Source organism: Sciurus carolinensis, chromosome 11 (genome assembly GCF_902686445.1).
Source record: "Sciurus carolinensis chromosome 11, mSciCar1.2, whole genome shotgun sequence".
NCBI classification, from domain to species: Eukaryota; Metazoa; Chordata; class Mammalia; order Rodentia; family Sciuridae; genus Sciurus; species Sciurus carolinensis.
The window spans coordinates 124,356,661-124,364,916 of NC_062223.1; positions in this window are offsets into that span (position 1 = coordinate 124,356,661).

An 8,256-nucleotide genomic window follows, 5' to 3' on the forward strand; every position below is an offset into this window, starting at 1 on the left:
GCAAGAGGGTTGATATATAACACCCTTTTTCCATCCAACCCAAATTCTGAACCAGATGAGGAAAACTAAGATGGAAAAGAATGGTCAAAAGATAATGTTTAAGAAACAGAGTACTGGGCTGGGGTTGTGGCTCAGTGGCAGGACGCTCACCCTAGCACTTGCAAGGCACGGGGTACAAACCTCAGCACCATATAAAAATAAATCTAAAAATATAAAGGTATTGTGTCCAACTACAACTTTAAAAAAAAGGGAAAAGAAAGAAACAAAATATTAAAATGAGTGGAATTTGACCAGTAATTACTACAGCCCAGAAAGAGTGAGATTGCCTACCCCACATAAGTACATTTGCTGCTTGGAATCTGGGTATCCTCATTTGAAGGGAAAGTGAGAATAACTTTGTTCACAGAAACAAAGCTAATGTTGTGATTTTTTGTGGAAATTCAAATACATTTATAGAGTGCCTATGGATCCCCAATAGCCTAAAGGGAGGACTCTACCAGTTAGTAAGCTATTATCTGTCAGCTTCAAGGCCACCTTCTAGTCAGCTTTGTGATGCTGGGGCTGGGCTCTGAAAACCACATTTCTCCTTTGTTACCTGAATCCCTTTTAGGCTCTGGCAATAGATCCCCTTAGAAAAGACTTGGGGGTGGGGGGCATGTGCTCCTGTTTCCTTTCCGTTAGCTCTCTGCCCATCAGTGTCACTCAACGTCGCTTTCTCCTTGCCCCAGAGGATTGATTCAGTCCAGAACATTCAAATTTGAATCCAGTTTTCTAACACTCAAAGCCAGCCCCATTTGGCTTCATCCAAGACGGCAGCACTGAGCCCATCAAGGCTTGTACTCAGAGGTTTGAATTTCAGCTCCAGCAGGCCAAGTTTTAGTAACTCCAACTTTCCTTTGTCTCTTCAGACCCAGAAATAGTTGTTGCTTCCTATGTTTCTATGTCCATAACTGCTAAGTTTTTTGTCTTAGCATTTTTACTCACTGTATTAAAAGTTTTGTTTTTTTTTTTTTTCTACCTGATTAACAATTCTCTGTATTAAAATAAGTATGGTGGTTTCTGAGCCCTGGTTAGACTGTGACTGATTTAAGTGAGAATCAAAATATATTTTTTACTTAGAAACTTCTGAATTAACATGGAAAACTGAGCACCATTAAAACAACAAATTATTTTATTAAAAAAAAAAAAACCTAAACGTGGTTAGGGCAACAGGAAATGAGACAATGTCAACACATTGTGAAGCTGGAAAACAGATTTATCTATCAGAAACAAAGGCAGGCAAATTCCAAAACCACAGTGGGGAAGGCTGGAAATCAACACAACTGCACCACAAAATTCACAAAATGTGCAGGTACCACCAGAACTAGATGAAAAAATGGAGGAAAGAAAGAAAACAGTAAAAACTGTTTGGGAAGCAGTAAGATCCCTAGATTCCTTTTCCCACTCCATGTCACTCTTCCACCCTAGCAGAAATCTGGAAGGTTAATAGTCCAGAGAGAATAGAATAATTTCTAGACTGGGCAATATCAGGCCCTGATGAGGACAGAGATACCATGCACAAAGAAGACAGAGTGACCCAAGTACAAAGAAGAAGACAGAGTGACCCAAGTACATCCTGAATCATAAGTACAGAGACTCCCAACCCTTTCCCAGACATCCCCAGATCACCGATAGAAAGATCCTAACCATCCAGAAAGAGACTGGAAAGTCCATCTCTAAAAATCTGATCTAAAGATAATAACTGACATTAAGAGTTCTCAACAAATATCCCATCAAATCACTTTGACTCAGAGTCAATGGGACCACTCACACAGTCAAGATCATGATCCAATCAGCTTTTGTTCCTCAGTCTTGAATAAAATCACTCTTGATACATAGAGGATTATGAGATAATAGGAGAAAGCCTCTAACAGAAAACCAAGAGGTTTTTCAGTTTTTGGTTTTTGGTTTGTTTTGTTTTGTTGGTTGTTTTTGTTATTTCATACAGCCCTGAGTTCTGCTGTTGTTGTTAGCACCTATTATGCCCTGAATTCACAGGAAAGAGGGTCCAGCGATTCAGGCTGCTGAGCTCACACGGTGAACTTCTCTGGGGACAGAGCAATCTGGCACTTCCTTTTTCTGATCACTTTCCTTCACACATTCCAGGAAGCCATCTCAGCTCTTGGAGTATTTCGTATGCTCAATATGCATATAATCTTGACAAGAATCTTGCCCTTGTTTGTTGTAATGGTGCCAACAGATGCTGGGTAAAATGACAGGTTTCTCCAGTTTTGCCCTGGTAATACTCATGGGATATCCCTTTTTGATCAATATGTACTCTTTTGATGTGTACAATATTATTTTACTTGTAGATTCACATGTATGTGGCCAAAGGAACAACTCCTTGTTTTCTAAAAGGCCTAAAGATCATGTATCAAGTGCCTCTCCTTTCCCTTTTTGTTTGTCAGTGTGCATGGGGCAGGAGGGGTTACTGATGATTGAACTCAGGGTCCCTGTGCATGCTAAGCAAGTGCTCCATCAGTGAGCCATATCCTCAGCCCTATCTTCATATTTTGGCAAATTATGGAAGATGGTATTTCTAGACAAAAGACAACTATTATGGCTTAGATATTAGGTGTCCCCCCAAAACTCATGTGTGAGACAATGTGAGAAGGCTTAGCTTTGAAATGATTGGGATATGAGAGCATTAACCTAATCAGTGGATTAATCCCCTGACAGGAATTAACTGAGTGGTGATTGTTTGCTGGTAGGGTGTGGCTGGAGGAGGTGGGTGATTGAGGATGTGCCTTTGGATATATATATACATATATATTATATATATTATATATACATAATATTACATATATTTAGATGTTGATAGACCTTTATTTTATTCATTTATTTATATGTGGTACAGAGAATCGAACCCAGCGCCTCACACATTCTAGGCAAGTGCTCTACCACTGAGTCACAACCCCAGCCCCTGGGGAATATATTTTTGAGTTGAGCTTAGTGTGTGTCTTTCTCTCTCTCTCTCTCTTTCTTTCTCTTTCTCTCTCTCCCTCTCTCTCTCTCTCCCTCTCTCTCTCTCTCTCTCTCTCTCTCTCTCTCTCTCTCTCTCTCCCTCTCCCCCCCACCATCTCTGGCTCCTGGTATCACGTCCTGAGTCACTTTCCTCCACCACACTCTTCTGCCATGATATTCTACCTTGCCTCAGGCCAGAATAATGGAATCAGTCATCTATGAACTTAACCTCTGAAGCCATGAACCCCAAAATAAACTTTTCCTCCTCTAAAATTGTTCTTGTCAAGTCTTCTAGTCACAGCAGCAAAAAAACTAATTAAAACAGCAATAGATTTTTAAAATTAGGTTAACTCTGTGAGACAGACTATACAGAGAAGAATAAAAACTTTAACAGAAAGTATTGCTAATATCATCAGAAGAAGGAGAGATACATTCAATTTTTTTCATATAACTGCAGAAAATATTTTTTAAAAGTCCTCAGAGATATAAAAACTTGCCAATAGAATTTTAAAACTAGAGTTTGTTCAGGTATGGTGACACATGCATATAATCCCAGCAATGCAGAAGGCTGAGTTCAAGGCCAGCCTAGATAACTTAGTAAGACTCTGACTCAAAATTAAAAATAAAGAGTGCTGGTGATGGAGCTCAGTGGTAAAGCACCCCTGATTCAATCCCCAGTACCAAAAAATGAAAAACAAGAGTTTGGCAGTCTTCATACAGTTAAACATGGAATTACCATATGACCCAGCAATTCTTGGTGGTATTCAAGGTATACTCCAAGAGACCTGAAAACATAATGCTGACATAAAAACATTGTATACGAACATTGATTATAAATATACTGAAAACCCCTAATTAAAATAAGTTATACTCATTATGTCAAAATACATTCATGTATGTCTAAAAAGAACAAATTTTTTTTCAAAAGAGTCAATGGATAGGAAAATTTTTGCCTACAATTGCTTAATCATCTAGATATAGTAGAAAAAATAATTTTCTAATAATATGCTATTAAAAGAGTATGAAAAGTGTTTTCAAATAGCCAAATAGGGCTGGGGATATAGCTCAGTTGGTAGAGTGCTTGCCTCACATACACAAGGCCCTGGGTTCAATCCCCAGCACTAAAAAAAAAAAACTAAAAACTAAAAATAGTTAAATAATGTATTAATAAAAATAAAAAAGTCTAAAAATAAATAAACATATGCTGATGAATTTTATATTATGTGAAGCATATCTCAATTTAAACATGTCATTGAAATAAAACTCAATAGAAGGATTTTAGGAAAATATTGAAAAATTCCCCAGAAAGAAGAATAAAATGATAAAGATAGAAAATAGGAGAGGTTGGGTGTGGGGGTACACCCCTATAGTCCCAGCTATTTATGAGGCTGAGGCAGGAAGATCACTTGAGTCCAGGAGCTCAAGGCCAGTCTGGGCAATATACTAGCATTATTTAAAACAGCCGAGTAGAAAGAACCCAAATTTTTATCAATTGACGAATGGATAAACAAAATGTAGAACATGTATTTAATGGAATATTATTCAACCATAAAAAGGAATGAAGTGATACTTCATACTTGCAAGCATATGGATGAACCTTAAATACATTCTGCTAAGTGAAAACAGACACAAAAGGCCACATATAATATGATACCATTTATATAAAATGTCCACAGTTCTCGTCACACAGTCTTCTAATGCATCTACTCTCTCCAGGTTCCAGTGACTTCTTCCTCCCCTTGATCCTTTAGGCCTCTCATCAACAGCTCCTTGGAGTTTTTATCTATTCCAATGTATCGATTAACTATGGCAACACTAATGCTACAGAGCAACCATCTTTTTCTCATAGAAGTGTGGGTCAGTTAGAGCTTGGCTGGCTTATGTTGGGCTCAGTTGCACATCTTTACTTTGTGCTTTAGTAGCTAAACAGCTATGCTTCCCACTAAAGGGCTACAAGTGGTTGGAGCAACTCTCTTCCCATCTTTCAGCCTCCTTAGACTGGCAAGTGTGCTTCTGTCCTGGCAGTGGGAGAGCCTGTAAGAGCAAACAAAAACACTCCTTAACTTGTTATGAAGTTACATTCAATGTATCCAGCTTCATTAGTTGAAATGTTCATAAGTTGAAAGTGCATTTAATAAACCTAACCTACCAGACACCACGGCCCCACCTGCTTTAAACATACTCAGAACACTTACATTGGCCTATGGTTGGGCAGAACCATCTAACACAAAGTCAATTTTAAATAAGTGTTGAATATCTCCTGTAACAACTTTTTGAATACCTGTATTTAAAAAAATGCTGGCAACATAGTATTGCTATAGAGTATCAGTTGTCAACCCTCCTAACCATGTGAGGGACTGGGGACTGCAGCTCACTGCCACTGCCCAGCATCACAAGACAGTATTGTACCACACTATTCTAGCCTGGGAAAAGATCAAAATTAATTTTGAAGTATAGTTTCTATCCAATGTGTACCACTCATGCACCACAAAAAAGTTTAAAAATCCTAAGTCAACCTATCATAAGTCAGGATCTGTATGTGATGTCTCTTAAGAGCTAAGCTTGGAACTGGTACATTCACTTCCCTCCAACTCCCATTGACCAAAACAAGTCATACAGTCATTCAGAGACATGAGTCAGGAAGCACACACCACCATAATGTGGGCATGAGAGGTGATGGATACATATGAGGGTGAAGAACTGAAGTCAGTTATTCAATCTTCTGCCCCTGGTTGCACTTTATACAAATTTCCTTTATTAAATCCACCTCAATTACCACTATTTGAGTGTGCCACAGACTGCATTCCATCCTACAGATAGATTCGAAAATAGATACCAGGAGGAGCCTACGAAAACAGATCCCCAAAATATATCCTGCTCATATATTTAAGTAGACACAATTAACCTCCTTACCAGGAGGAAATGGAACACTGGTAATTCATGGCATTCAGTGAAATGACAGCAACTCAATTTATCATTGGTGGTAGCAAGAAACAAATTCAGGTGGAGGGCAAGGGAAATAAAATGACTGTGGTACTTAGTCACCATGGTGACCATAGTGATTATAAAGATTGCAGAGTAAGCTGACAATCTTTGATGGCTCTAAAGAGAGTAAACAGGGGGAAAAAGATATTGAATGTCTTGAATACCCAACTCAAAATCTGATGTGAAATTAGAAAGTATGGCAGCTCTGAAGGAGGCATCCTTTGTTCACTGGATTCATATCCACGAAAACCAGGTCTACAGTATGCTTACAGTGGTTGCAGAATTGCAAACCCAATTGAATAATCAAAACTTTTAGTTTCTGTCTCCTACAATAACCTAAGGGTACTAATGAGAAAGTAGCAGATCACTGAGATATGGGATGGAGACAGCTGTGCAGACATGGATGAGACTCCTAAACCTCTGGAAGGAGGTTTATATCCTATAATCCCATCTCCACTGAATAAAATCTTTTTGTGACTGCGCCTTGGGAATTTGCCTTACAAGGAGCTGTGATTTTCTTCAGAACTGCTTCCACTAACCCTCATTGCTTTCAGACCCATGAGAATTAGGCGTCAGCATAATCCAGATTGTAAAGTACAAGAACTAGGCTAGAGGAGATAGACTTTATGACAAAGAGTTGCAAAACTTCATTATCTTATAGCAGTAATCTGGGGATCATTATTTACATGGTTTCTAAGGTTGTTAGACCAAGAAGAATATAACTTAAGATTTGCTTGAGCCAAATTTTATTGGAACGTTTGCACAATGGGGAATCAGAGTTTACTACCATGGTTTGTATACTCGGGAACTGGCCTTAACAGTCAACTTCAACACTAAGTTATAGTCAGTAAAGTTGCATATGACATATGACAAAGAAGTCTAAATGCTAAAGGACATAAGAATGAATCTAAAATATGCACCTTAATCAACCACTCCCTAGCCATATTTCCCTTGAAGGATAGGAGGATACTCCCTTCTTCGAGTATTAAGAAATGAATTGAACTGATCCTAATGATAAAACCCAAAATGCCACCTCGGTTCACTAATTAGAGTATGCTTATGAAAATCAGGTAAATGATGAAGTTTAGATCTAAGTCTGATAGAATCATAGATCCACTTTGTGATTCCCAGTCTCAGAAGGTATATTTGGAATATATATGTACTTAGTAACTAGGAGAATCCTTATATTGGTTCCTTTACCCACAGAGTTAGGCCTATATCCAGAAGGGAGTACTAAGTAGCAAGTAGAAGCCCCTAGAACCACTCCATCCCAACCCACTCTCTCTTGCCAAACCAGAAACCCAAAAGCAAACCCATAGCCCTAGAGGAACTGCAGACTCAGTGCTACCATGAAAAACTTGATAGAGGCAGAGGTATGATTCTATCCACATCCACATTTAGCTGCCTTCTTTTTTCCAGCAAAATCTGAATGGTTTTGGAGAATAGCTGAAGATTATCACACACTTAATCATGGGTGCTATTCATGGCTGATTCCAGATGTAGTGATGCTGGGGAGCAAGACAGTGCAGCCCTTGGAAGCTGGCGCATAGATATTAGCCTAGAAAAATAAATTCCCCAACTGCCCCCATTCCTATATCTAAAGATAATCAAAAGAAAATTGACTACTTGTAGCAGGGACAATAATATATCTTCACTCTCATACCTGCACCTATCTCAATGTTCCTGATCTTTGTACTATGATAGCCTGGAGAGAGCTCGATTGTCCTGTTAATCTTTGCAATTTCACATTAGTCCATTCATTGGTAACATGATAGAAAGTTCAAAGGCTTACCACAACAGTGAAGGTCCTAAGGGTCTAGTGATCTAGATCATGCCATATTATTTTTTTAAAGTAAAAGACAATAAATTGTATCTACCCACAAAAAGAAAAAAAATAGCTATAATTCTGTTTTTGTTTGTTTGTTGCAGTGCTGGGGATTGAACCCAGGGCCTCATGCTTGAGAGGCAAGCACTCTATCAACTGAGCTATAACCCCAGTCCCAAACAGCTAGAATTCTTGGCCAGACTTTTTGGATTTTAGAAGCAACACATACCACATGAGAATGTGTTGCTTCTACCCATTGATGAGGAAACCCATAATAAGACTGTCATTTTTGAGGTGGGTGCAGAACAGGAAAAGACTTGGTCACAGCTCCTGGCAAGCTCTCCTGCCACCTTTAACTGTACCAGACAGCACTGACCAAATAGAAAGAGAATGGGGCAGGTAGAGATTCTCTAGAAGGATTATTTTGCACAGCTATGGTCAAG